The sequence below is a fragment of the Taudactylus pleione genome, unplaced genomic scaffold (assembly GCF_031769625.1).
Source record: "Taudactylus pleione unplaced genomic scaffold, aTauple2 ptg000967l, whole genome shotgun sequence".
NCBI lineage: Eukaryota > Metazoa > Chordata > Amphibia > Anura > Myobatrachidae > Taudactylus > Taudactylus pleione.
This window is the reverse complement of record NW_028285368.1, coordinates 7,130,001-7,140,000: the sequence shown is the minus strand read 5'-3', so window position 1 is coordinate 7,140,000 and position 10,000 is coordinate 7,130,001. Positions and strand designations below refer to the sequence as shown.

The 10,000-nt window shown below is 37.1% G+C and overlaps 4 non-coding genes and 38 pseudogenes across 4 annotated transcripts; all 42 read right to left on the bottom strand.

Moving 5' to 3' along the window:
- Positions 1-14: 14 nt before the first annotated feature.
- On the bottom strand, positions 15-133 carry LOC148461389 (5S ribosomal RNA; annotated as a pseudogene).
- A 116-nt stretch (positions 134-249) lies between these two features.
- Positions 250-368, bottom strand: LOC148461388 (5S ribosomal RNA; annotated as a pseudogene).
- Positions 369-484: 116 nt separating this feature from the next.
- LOC148461387 (5S ribosomal RNA) lies at positions 485-603 on the bottom strand (annotated as a pseudogene).
- A 116-nt stretch (positions 604-719) lies between these two features.
- Positions 720-838, bottom strand: LOC148461386 (5S ribosomal RNA; annotated as a pseudogene).
- Positions 839-954: 116 nt separating this feature from the next.
- On the bottom strand, positions 955-1,073 carry LOC148461385 (5S ribosomal RNA; annotated as a pseudogene).
- Positions 1,074-1,188: 115 nt separating this feature from the next.
- Positions 1,189-1,307, bottom strand: LOC148461384 (5S ribosomal RNA; annotated as a pseudogene).
- Positions 1,308-1,423: 116 nt separating this feature from the next.
- LOC148461383 (5S ribosomal RNA) lies at positions 1,424-1,542 on the bottom strand (annotated as a pseudogene).
- A 115-nt stretch (positions 1,543-1,657) lies between these two features.
- Positions 1,658-1,776, bottom strand: LOC148461382 (5S ribosomal RNA; annotated as a pseudogene).
- Positions 1,777-1,892: 116 nt separating this feature from the next.
- LOC148461381 (5S ribosomal RNA) lies at positions 1,893-2,011 on the bottom strand (annotated as a pseudogene).
- A 116-nt stretch (positions 2,012-2,127) lies between these two features.
- On the bottom strand, positions 2,128-2,246 carry LOC148461380 (5S ribosomal RNA; annotated as a pseudogene).
- Positions 2,247-2,362: 116 nt separating this feature from the next.
- On the bottom strand, positions 2,363-2,481 carry LOC148461379 (5S ribosomal RNA; annotated as a pseudogene).
- A 116-nt stretch (positions 2,482-2,597) lies between these two features.
- Positions 2,598-2,716, bottom strand: LOC148461378 (5S ribosomal RNA). The gene has a single exon (XR_015874025.1). It is a non-coding gene; the product is annotated as a 5S ribosomal RNA (ribosomal RNA).
- Positions 2,717-2,832: 116 nt separating this feature from the next.
- LOC148461377 (5S ribosomal RNA) lies at positions 2,833-2,951 on the bottom strand (annotated as a pseudogene).
- A 116-nt stretch (positions 2,952-3,067) lies between these two features.
- Positions 3,068-3,186, bottom strand: LOC148461376 (5S ribosomal RNA; annotated as a pseudogene).
- A 116-nt stretch (positions 3,187-3,302) lies between these two features.
- On the bottom strand, positions 3,303-3,421 carry LOC148461375 (5S ribosomal RNA; annotated as a pseudogene).
- Positions 3,422-3,537: 116 nt separating this feature from the next.
- On the bottom strand, positions 3,538-3,656 carry LOC148461374 (5S ribosomal RNA; annotated as a pseudogene).
- A 116-nt stretch (positions 3,657-3,772) lies between these two features.
- Positions 3,773-3,891, bottom strand: LOC148461373 (5S ribosomal RNA; annotated as a pseudogene).
- Positions 3,892-4,007: 116 nt separating this feature from the next.
- On the bottom strand, positions 4,008-4,126 carry LOC148461372 (5S ribosomal RNA; annotated as a pseudogene).
- A 116-nt stretch (positions 4,127-4,242) lies between these two features.
- On the bottom strand, positions 4,243-4,361 carry LOC148461371 (5S ribosomal RNA; annotated as a pseudogene).
- Positions 4,362-4,477: 116 nt separating this feature from the next.
- LOC148461370 (5S ribosomal RNA) lies at positions 4,478-4,596 on the bottom strand (annotated as a pseudogene).
- A 116-nt stretch (positions 4,597-4,712) lies between these two features.
- LOC148461369 (5S ribosomal RNA) lies at positions 4,713-4,831 on the bottom strand. Its single transcript, XR_015874088.1, has one exon. It is a non-coding gene; the product is annotated as a 5S ribosomal RNA (ribosomal RNA).
- A 116-nt stretch (positions 4,832-4,947) lies between these two features.
- Positions 4,948-5,066, bottom strand: LOC148461368 (5S ribosomal RNA; annotated as a pseudogene).
- A 116-nt stretch (positions 5,067-5,182) lies between these two features.
- Positions 5,183-5,301, bottom strand: LOC148461367 (5S ribosomal RNA; annotated as a pseudogene).
- Positions 5,302-5,417: 116 nt separating this feature from the next.
- LOC148461366 (5S ribosomal RNA) lies at positions 5,418-5,536 on the bottom strand. Its single transcript, XR_015873525.1, has one exon. It is a non-coding gene; the product is annotated as a 5S ribosomal RNA (ribosomal RNA).
- A 116-nt stretch (positions 5,537-5,652) lies between these two features.
- On the bottom strand, positions 5,653-5,771 carry LOC148461365 (5S ribosomal RNA; annotated as a pseudogene).
- A 116-nt stretch (positions 5,772-5,887) lies between these two features.
- Positions 5,888-6,006, bottom strand: LOC148461364 (5S ribosomal RNA; annotated as a pseudogene).
- A 350-nt stretch (positions 6,007-6,356) lies between these two features.
- LOC148461363 (5S ribosomal RNA) lies at positions 6,357-6,475 on the bottom strand (annotated as a pseudogene).
- A 115-nt stretch (positions 6,476-6,590) lies between these two features.
- Positions 6,591-6,709, bottom strand: LOC148461362 (5S ribosomal RNA; annotated as a pseudogene).
- Positions 6,710-6,825: 116 nt separating this feature from the next.
- On the bottom strand, positions 6,826-6,944 carry LOC148461361 (5S ribosomal RNA; annotated as a pseudogene).
- A 116-nt stretch (positions 6,945-7,060) lies between these two features.
- Positions 7,061-7,179, bottom strand: LOC148461360 (5S ribosomal RNA; annotated as a pseudogene).
- Positions 7,180-7,295: 116 nt separating this feature from the next.
- On the bottom strand, positions 7,296-7,414 carry LOC148461359 (5S ribosomal RNA; annotated as a pseudogene).
- Positions 7,415-7,530: 116 nt separating this feature from the next.
- LOC148461358 (5S ribosomal RNA) lies at positions 7,531-7,649 on the bottom strand (annotated as a pseudogene).
- A 115-nt stretch (positions 7,650-7,764) lies between these two features.
- Positions 7,765-7,883, bottom strand: LOC148461357 (5S ribosomal RNA; annotated as a pseudogene).
- A 116-nt stretch (positions 7,884-7,999) lies between these two features.
- On the bottom strand, positions 8,000-8,118 carry LOC148461356 (5S ribosomal RNA; annotated as a pseudogene).
- A 115-nt stretch (positions 8,119-8,233) lies between these two features.
- On the bottom strand, positions 8,234-8,352 carry LOC148461355 (5S ribosomal RNA). The gene has a single exon (XR_015874260.1). It is a non-coding gene; the product is annotated as a 5S ribosomal RNA (ribosomal RNA).
- A 116-nt stretch (positions 8,353-8,468) lies between these two features.
- Positions 8,469-8,587, bottom strand: LOC148461354 (5S ribosomal RNA; annotated as a pseudogene).
- Positions 8,588-8,704: 117 nt separating this feature from the next.
- LOC148461353 (5S ribosomal RNA) lies at positions 8,705-8,823 on the bottom strand (annotated as a pseudogene).
- A 116-nt stretch (positions 8,824-8,939) lies between these two features.
- Positions 8,940-9,058, bottom strand: LOC148461352 (5S ribosomal RNA; annotated as a pseudogene).
- Positions 9,059-9,174: 116 nt separating this feature from the next.
- LOC148461351 (5S ribosomal RNA) lies at positions 9,175-9,293 on the bottom strand (annotated as a pseudogene).
- Positions 9,294-9,408: 115 nt separating this feature from the next.
- LOC148461350 (5S ribosomal RNA) lies at positions 9,409-9,527 on the bottom strand (annotated as a pseudogene).
- A 116-nt stretch (positions 9,528-9,643) lies between these two features.
- Positions 9,644-9,762, bottom strand: LOC148461349 (5S ribosomal RNA; annotated as a pseudogene).
- Positions 9,763-9,878: 116 nt separating this feature from the next.
- Positions 9,879-9,997, bottom strand: LOC148461348 (5S ribosomal RNA; annotated as a pseudogene).
- Between the last annotated feature and the right edge of the window lie 3 nt (positions 9,998-10,000).

Below are 10,000 nucleotides of genomic sequence, written 5' to 3'. Positions count from 1 at the left end.
TGTCAGTATAAAATTACCTACAGCACCTGGTATTCCCAGGTGGTCTCCCATCCAAGTACTAATCAGGCCGAACACTGCATAGCTTCCAAGATCAGACGAGATTGGGCATTTCCAGTGTGGTTTGGCTGTAGGTGCTCAAAAACATTAACTTTAGACCTCTATTACTTCTTAACTCAAGTAAATTCATTGATAAGTTGAAAAAATTAATTGTAAAATGTAATAGAAAAGAATGTTATGTCAGTATAAAATTACCTACAGCACCTGGTATTCCCAGGTGGTCTCCCATCCAAGTACTAACCAGGCCCAACACTGAATAGCTTCCAAGATCAGACGAGATTGGGCATGTCCAGTGTGGTTTGGCAGTAGGTGCTCAAAAACATTAACTTTAGACCTATTTTACTTCTTAACTCAAGTAAAGTCATTGATAAGTTGAAAAAATTAAATGTAAAATGTAATAGAAAAGAATGTTATGTCAGTATAAAATTACCTACAGCATCTGGTATTCCCAGGTGGTTTCCCATCCAAGTACTAACCAAGCCCAACACTGCATAGCTTCCAAGAGCAGATGAGATTGGGCATATCCAGTGTGGTTTGGCTGTAGGTGCTCAAAAACATTAACTTTAGACCTCTTTTACTTCTTTACTCAAGTAAATTCATTGATAAGTTGAAAAAATTTATTGTATAATGTAATAGAAAAGAATGTTATGTCAGTATAAAATTACCTACAGCACCTGGTATTCCCAGGTGGTCTCCCATCCAAGTACTAATCAGGCCGAACACTGCATAGCTTCCAAGATCAGACGAGATTGGGCATTTCCAGTGTGGTTTGGCTGTAGGTGCTCAAAAACATTAACTTTAGACCTCTATTACTTCTTAACTCAAGTAAATTCATTGATAAGTTGAAAAAATTAATTGTAAAATGTAATAGAAAAGAATTTTATGGCAGTATAAAATTACCTACAGCACCTGGTATTCCCAGGTGGTCTCCCATCCAAGTACTTATCAGGCCCAATACTGCATAGCTTCCAAGATCAGATGAGATTGGGCATGTCCAGTGTGGTTTGGCTGTAGGTGCTCAAAAACTTTAACTTTAGACCTCTTTTACTTCTTAACTCAAGTAAATTCATTGATAAGTTGAAAAAATGTAATATAAAATGTAATAGAAAAGAATGTTATGCAGTATAAAATTACCTACAGCACCTGGTATTCCCAGGTGGTCTCCCATCCAAGTTCTAATCAGGCCCAACACTGCATAGCTTCCAAGATCAGACGAGATTGGGCATTTCCAGTGTGGTTTGGCTGTAGGTGCTCAAAAACATTAACTTTAGACCTCTTTTACTTATTAACTCAAGTAAATTCATTGATAAGTTGAAAAAATGAAATGTAAAATGTAATAGAAAAGAATGTTATGTCAGTATAAAATTACCTACAGCACCTGGTATTCCCAGGTGGTCTCCCATCCAGGTACTAACCAGGCCCAACTCTGCATAGCTTCCAAGATCAGACAAGACTGGGCATGTCCAGTGTGGTTTGGCTGTAGGTGCTCAAAAACATTAACTTTAGACCTCTTTTACTTCTTAACTCAAGTAAAATCATTGATAAGTTGAAAAAATAAATGTAAAATGTAATAGAAAAGAATGTTATGTCAGTATAAAATTACCTACAGCACCTGGTATTCCCAGGTGGTATCCCATCCAAGTACTATTCAGGCCCAACACTGCATAGCTTCCAAGATCAGACAAGATTGGGCATGTCCAGAGTGGTTTGGCTGTAGGTGCTCAAAAACTTTAACTTTAGACCTCTTTTACTTCTTAACTCAAGTAAATTCATTGATAAGTTGAAAAAATTAAATGTAAAATGTAATAGAAAAGAATGTTATGTCAGTATAAAATTACCTACAGCACCTGGTATTCCCAGGTGGTCTCCCATCCAAGTACTAATCAGGCCTAACACTGCATAGCTTCCAAGATCAGACGAGATTGGGCATTTCCAGTGTGGTTTGGCTGTAGGTGCTCAAAAACATTAACTTTAGACCTCTATTACTTCTTAACTCAAGTAAATTCATTGATAAGTTGAAAAAATTAATTGTAAAATGTAATAGAAAAGAATGTTATGTCAGTATAAAATTACCTACAGCACCTGGTATTCCCAGGTGGTCTCCCATCCAAGTACTAATCAGGCCGAACACTGCATAGCTTCCAAGATCAGACGAGATTGGGCATTTCCAGTGTGGTTTGGCTGTAGGTGCTCAAAAACATTAACTTTAGACCTCTATTACTTCTTAACTCAAGTAAATTCATTGATAAGTTGAAAAAATTAATTGTAAAATGTAATAGAAAAGAATGTTATGGCAGTATAAAATTAACTACAGCACCTGGTATTTCCAGGTGGTCTCCCATCCAAGTACTAACCAGGCCCAACACTGAATAGCTTCCAAGATCAGACGAGATTGGGCATGTCCAGTGTGGTTTGGCTGTAAGTGCTCAAAAACTTTAACTTTAGACCTCTTTTTCTTCTTAACTCAAGTAAATTCATTGATAAGTTGAAAAAATTAAATGTAAAATGTAATAGAAAAGAATGTTATGGCAGTATAAAATTACCTACAGCACCTGGTATTCCCAGGTGGTCTCCCATCCAAGTACTAATCAGGCCCAACACTGCATAGCTTCCAAGATCAGACGAGATTGGGCATGTCCAGTGTGGTTTGGCTGTAGGTGCTCAAAAACATTAACTTTAGACCTCTATTACTTCTTAACTCAAGTAAATTCATTGATAAGTTGAAAAAATTAATTGTAAAATGTAATAGAAAAGAATGTTATGGCAGTATAAAATTACCTACAGCACCTGGTATTCCCAGGTGGTCTCCCATCCAAGTACTTATCAGGCCCAATACTGCATAGCTTCAAAGATCAGACGAGATTGGGCATGTCCAGTGTGGTTTGGCTGTAGGTGCTCAAAAACATTAACTTTAGACCTCTTTTACTTCTTAACTCAAGTAAATTCATTGATAAGTTGAAAAAATTAAATGTAAAATGTAATAGAAAAGAATGTTATGTCAGTATAAAATTACCTACAGCACCTGGTATTCCCAGGTGGTTTCCCATCCAAGTACTAACCAAGCCCAACACTACACAGCTTCCAAGATCAGATGAAATTGGGCATGTCCAGTGTGGTTTGGCTGTAAGTGCTCAAAAACTTTAACTTTAGACCTCTTTTTCTTCTTAACTCAAGTAAATTCATTGATAAGTTGAAAAAATGTAATATAAAATGTAATAGAAAAGAATGTTATGGCAGTATAAAATTACCTACAGCACCTGGTATTCCCAGGTGGTCTCCCATCCAAGTACTAATCAGGCCCAACACTGCATAGCTTCCAAGATCAGACGAGATTGGGCATGGCCAGTGTGGTTTGGCTGTAGGTGCTCAAAAACATTAACTTTAGACCTCTTTTACTTCTTAACTCAAGTAAATTCATTGATAAGTTGAAAAAATTAATTGTAAAATGTAATAGAAAAGAATGTTATGGCAGTATAAAATTACCTACAGCACCTGGTATTCCCAGGTGGTCTCCCATCCAAGTACTTATCAGGCCCAATACTGCATAGCTTCAAAGATCAGACGAGATTGGGCATGTCCAGTGTGGTTTGGCTGTAGGTGCTCAAAAACATTAACTTTAGACCTCTTTTACTTCTTAACTCAAGTAAATTCATTGATAAGTTGAAAAAATTAAATGTAAAATGTAATAGAAAAGAATGTTATGTCAGTATAAAATTACCTACAGCACCTGGTATTCCCAGGTGGTTTCCCATCCAAGTACTAACCAAGCCCAACACTACACAGCTTCCAAGATCAGATGAAATTGGGCATGTCCAGTGTGGTTTGGCTGTAAGTGCTCAAAAACTTTAACTTTAGACCTCTTTTTCTTCTTAACTCAAGTAAATTCATTGATAAGTTGAAAAAATGTAATATAAAATGTAATAGAAAAGAATGTTATGGCAGTATAAAATTACCAACAGCACCTGGTATTCCCATGTGGTCTCCCATCCAAGTACTAATCAGGCCCAACACTGCATAGCTTCCAAGATCAGACGAGATTGGGCATGTCCAGTGTGGTTTGGCTGTAGGTGCTCAAAAACATTAACTTTAGACCTCTTTTACTTCTTAACTCAAGTAAAGTCATTGATAAGTTGAAAAAATTAAATGTAAAATGTAATAGAAAAGAATGTTATGTCAGTATAAAATTACCTACAGCATCTGGTATTCCCAGGTGGTTTCCCATCCAAGTACTAACCAAGCCCAACACTGCATAGCTTCCAAGAGCAGATGAGATTGGGCATATCCAGTGTGGTTTGGCTGTAGGTGCTCAAAAACATTAACTTTAGACCTCTTTTACTTCTTTACTCAAGTAAATTCATTGATAAGTTGAAAAAATTTAATGTAAAATGTAATAGAAAAGAATGTTATGGCAGTATAAAATTACCTACAGCTCCTGGTATTCCCAGGTGGTCTCCCATCCAAGTACTAACCAGGCCCAACACTGCATAGCTTCCAAGATCAGACGAGATTGGGCATGTCCAGTGTGGTTGGGCAGTAGGTGCTCAAAAAAATTAACTTTAGACCTCTATTACTTCTTAACTCAAGTAAATTCATTGATAAGTTGAAAAAATTAAATGTAAAATGTAATAAAAAAGAATGTCATGGCAGTATAAAATTACCTACAGCACCTGGTATTCCCAGGTGGTCTCCCATCCAAGTACTAACCAGGCCCAACACTGCATAGCTTCCAAGATCAGACGAGATTGGGCATGGCCAGTGTGGTTTGGCTGTAGGTGCTCAAAAACATTAACTTTAGACCTCTATTACTTCTTAACTCAAGTAAATTCATTGATAAGTTGAAAAAATTAATTGTAAAATGTAATAGAAAAGAATGTTATGGCAGTATAAAATTACCTACAGCACCTGGTATTCCCAGGTGGTCTCCCATCCAAGTACTTATCAGGCCCAATACTGCATAGCTTCCAAGATCAGACGAGATTGGGCATGTCCAGTGTGGTTTGGCTGTAGGTGCTCAAAAACATTAACTTTAGACCTCTTTTACTTCTTAACTCAAGTAAATTCATTGATAAGTTGAAAAAATTAAATGTAAAATGTAATAGAAAAGAATGTTATGTCAGTATAAAATTACCTACAGCACCTGGTATTCCCAGGTGGTTTCCCATCCAAGTACTAACCAAGCCCAACACTGCACAGCTTCCAAGATCAGATGAGATTGGGCATGTCCAGTGTGGTTTGGCGGTAAGTGCTCAAAAACTTTAACTTTAGACCTCTTTTTCTTCTTAACTCAAGTAAATTCATTGATAAGTTGAAAAAATGTAATATAAAATGTAATAGAAAAGAATGTTATGGCAGTATAAAATTACCTACAGCACCTGGTATTCCCAGGTGGTCTCCCATCCAAGTACTAATCAGGCCCAACACTGCATAGCTTCCAAGATCAGACGAGATTGGGCATTTCCAGTGTGGTTTGGCTGTAGGTGCTCAAAAACATTAACTTTAGACCTCTTTTACTTCTTAACTCAAGTAAATTCATTGATAAGTTGAAAAAATGAAATGTAAAATGTAATAGAAAAGAATGTTATGTCAGTATAAAATTACCTACAGCACCTGGTATTCCCAGGTGGTCTCCCATCCAGGTACTAACCAGGCCCAACACTGCATAGCTTCCAAGATCAGACAAGATTGGGCATGTCCAGTGTGGTTTGGCTGTAGGTGCTCAAAAACATTAACTTTAGACCTCTTTTACTTCTTAACTCAAGTAAATTCATTGATAAGTTGAAAAAATTAAATGTAAAATGTAATAGAAAAGAATGTTATGTCAGTATAAAATTACCTACAGCACATGGTATTCCCAGGTGGTCTCCCATCCAAGTACTAATCAGGCCGAACACTGCATAGCTTCCAAGATCAGACGAGATTGGGAATTTCCAGTGTGGTTTGGCTCTAGGTGCTCAAAAACATTAACTTTAGACCAATTTTACTTCTTAACTCAAGTAAATTCATTGATAAGTTTAAAAATGAAATGTAAAATGTAACAGAAAAGAATGTTATGGCAGTATAAAATTGCCTACAGCTCCTGGTATTACCAAGTGGTCTCCCATCCAAGTAATAAACAGGCCCAACACTGCATAGCTTCCAAGATAAGACAAGATTGGGCATGCCCAGTGTGGATTGGCTGTAGGTGCTCAAAAACATTAACTTTAGACCTCTTTTACTTCTTAACTCAAGTAAATTCATTGATAAGTTGAAAAAATTTAATGTAAAATGTAATAGAAAAGAATGTTATGGCTGAACAAAATTACCTACAGCACCTGGTATTCCAAGGTGGTTTCCCATCCAAGTACTAACCAGGCCCAACACTGCATAGCTTCCAAGATCAGACAAGATTGGGCATGTCCAGTGTAGTTTGGCTGTAGCTGCTCAAAAACGTTAACTTTAGACCTCTTTTACTTCTTTACTCAAGTAAATTCATTGATAAGTTGAAAAATTAAATGTAAAATGTAATAGAAAAGAATGTTATGGCAGTATAAAATTACCTACAGCTCCTGGTATTCCCAGGTGGTCTCCCATCCAAGTACTAACCAGGCCCAACACTGCATAGCTTCCAAGATCAGACGAGATTGGGCATGTCCAGTGTGGTTTGGCTGTAGGTGCTCAAAAACATTAACTTTAGACCTCTATTACTTCTTAACTCAAGTAAATTCATTGATAAGTTGAAAAAATTAATTGTAAAATGTAATAGAAAAGAATGTTATGGCAGTATAAAATTACCTACAGCACCTGGTATTCCCAGCTGGTCTCCCATCCAAGTACTAACCAAGCCCAACACTGCATAGCTTCCAAGAGCAGATGAGATTGGGCATATCCAGTGTGGTTTGGCTGTAGGTGCTCAAAAACATTAACTTTAGTCCTCTTTTACTTCTTTACTCAAGTAAATTCATTGATAAGTTGAAAAAATTAAATGTAAAATGTAATAGAAAAGAATGTTATGGCAGTATAAAATTACCTACAGCTCCTGGTATTCCCATGTGGTCTCCCATCCAAGTACTAACCAGGCCCAACACTGCATAGCTTCCAAGATCAGATGAGATTGGGCATGTCCAGTGTGGTTGGGCTGTAGGTGCTCAAAAACATTAACTTTAGACCTCTATTACTTCTTAACTCAAGTAAATTCATTGATAAGTTGAAAAAATTAAATGTAAAATGTAATAGAAAAGAATGTCATGGCAGTATAAAATTACCTACAGCACCTGGTATTCACAGGTGGTCTCCCATCCAAGTACTAACCAGGACCAACACTGCATAGCTTCCAAGATCAGACGAGATTGGGCATGTCCAGTGTGGTTTGGCTGTAGGTGCTCAAAAACATTAACTTTAGACCTCTATTACTTCTTAACTCAAGTAAATTCATTGATAAGTTGAAAAAATTAAATGTAAAATGTAATAGAAAAGAATGTTATGTCAGTATAAAATTCCCTACAGCACCTGGTATTCCCAGGTGGTGTCCCATCCAAGTACTAACCAAGCCCAACACTGCACAGCTTCCAAGATCAGATGAGATTGGGCATGTCCAGTGTGGTTTGGCTGTAGGTGCTCAAAAACTTTAACTTTAGACCTCTTTTACTTCTTAACGCAAGTAAATTCATTGATAAGTTTAAAAATGAAATGTAAAATGTAACAGAAAAGAATGTTATGGCAGTATAAAATTACCTACAGCAAATGGTATTACCAGGTGGTCTCCCATCCAAGTACTAACCAGGCCCAACACTGCATAGCTTCCAAGATCAGATGAGATAGGGCATGCCCAGTGTGGTTTGGCTGTAGGTGCACAAAAACATTAACTTTAGACCTCTTTTACTTCTTAACTCAAGTAAATTCATTGATAAGTTGAAAAAATTTAATGTAAAATGTAATAGAAAAGAATGTAATGGCTGAATAAAATTACATACAGCACCTGGTATTCCCAGGTGGTCTCCCATCCAAGTACTAACCAGGCCCAACACTGCATAGCTTCCAAGATCAGACGAGATTGGGCATGTCCAGTGTGGGTTGGCTGTAGGTGCTCAAAAACATTAACTTTAGTCCTCTTTTACTTCTTAACTCAAGTAAATTCATTGATAAGTTTAAAATTGAAATGTAAAATGTAATAGAAAAGAATGTTATGGCAGTATAAAATTACCTACAGCACCTGGTATTCCCAGGTGGTCTCCCATCCAAGTACTAACCAGGCCCAACACTGCATAGCTTCCAAGATCAGATGAGATTGGGCATGTCCAGTGTGGTTTGGCTGTAGGTGCACAAAAACTTTAACTTTAGACCTCTTTTTCTTCTTTACTCAAGTAAATTCATTGATAAGTTGAATAAATTAAATGTAAAATGTAATAGAAAAGAATGTTATGGCAGTATAAAATTACCTACAGCACCTGGTATTCCCAGGTGGTCTCCCATCCAAGTTCTAACCAGGCCCAACACTGAATAGCTTCCAAGATCAGACGAGATTGGGCATGCCCAGTGTGGTTTGGCTGTAGGTGCTCAAAAACATTAACTTTAGACCTCTTTTACTTCTTAACTCAAGTACATTCTATTGATAAGTTGAAAAAATGAAATGTAAAATATAACAGAAAAGAATGTTATGGCAGTATAAAATTACCTACAGCACCTGGTATTCCCAGTTGTTCTCCCATCCAAGTACTAACCAGGCCCAACACTGCATAGCTTCCAAGATCAGACGAGATTGGGCATGTCCAGTGTGGTTTGGCTGTAGGTGCTCAAAAACATTAACTTTAGACCTCTATTACTTCTTAACTTAAGCAAATTGATTGATAAGTTGAAAAAATTAATTGTAAAATGTAATAGAAAAGAATGTTATGGCAGTATAAAATTACCTACAGCACCTGGTATTCCCAGGTGGTCTCCCATCCAAGTACTAACCAGGCCCAACACTGAATAGCTTCCAAGATCAGACGAGATTGGGCATGTCCAGGGTGGTTTGGCTGTAGGTGCTCAAAAACATTAACTTTAGACCTCTTTAATTTCTTAACTCAAGTAAATTCATTGATACGTTGAAAAAATTAAATGTAAAATGTAATAGAAAAGAATGTTATGTCAGTATAAAATTTCCTACAGCATCTGGTATTCCCAGGTGGTCTCCCATCCAAGTACTAACCAAGCCCAACACTGCACTGCTTCCAAGATCAGATGAGATTGGGCATGTCCAGTGTGGTTTGGCTGTAGGTGCTCAAAAACTTTAACTTTAGACCTCTTTTACTTCATAACTCAAGTAAATTCATTGATAAGTTTAAAAATGAAATGTAAAATGTAACAGAAAATAATGTTATGGCAGTATAAAATTACCTACAGCTCCTGGTATTACCAGGTGGTCTCCCATCCAAGTACTAAACAGGCCCAACACTGCATAGCTTCAAAGATCAGACGAGATTGGGCATGCCCAGTGTGGTTTGGCTGTAGGTGCTCAAAAACATTAACTTTAGACCTCTTTTACTTCTTAACTCACGTAAATTCATTGATAAGTTGAAAAAATTAAATGTAAAATGTAATAGAAAAGAATGTTATGGCTGAATAAAATTACCTACAGCACCTGGTATTCCCAGGTGGTCTCCCATCCAAGTATTAACCAGGCCCAACACTGCATAGCTTCCAAGATCAGACGAGATTGGGCATGTCCAGTGTAGTTTGGCTGTAGGTGCTCAAAAACATTAACTTTAGACCTCTTTTACTTCTTTACTCAAGTAAATTCATTGATAAGTTGAAAAAATTAAATGTAAAATGTAATAGAAAAGAATGTTATGGCAGTATAAAATTACCTACAGCTCCTTGTATTCCCAGGTGGTCTCCCATCCAAGTACTAACCAGGCACAACACTGCTTAGCTTCCAAGATCAGACGAGATTGGGCATGTCCAGTGTGGTTTGGCTGTAGGTGCT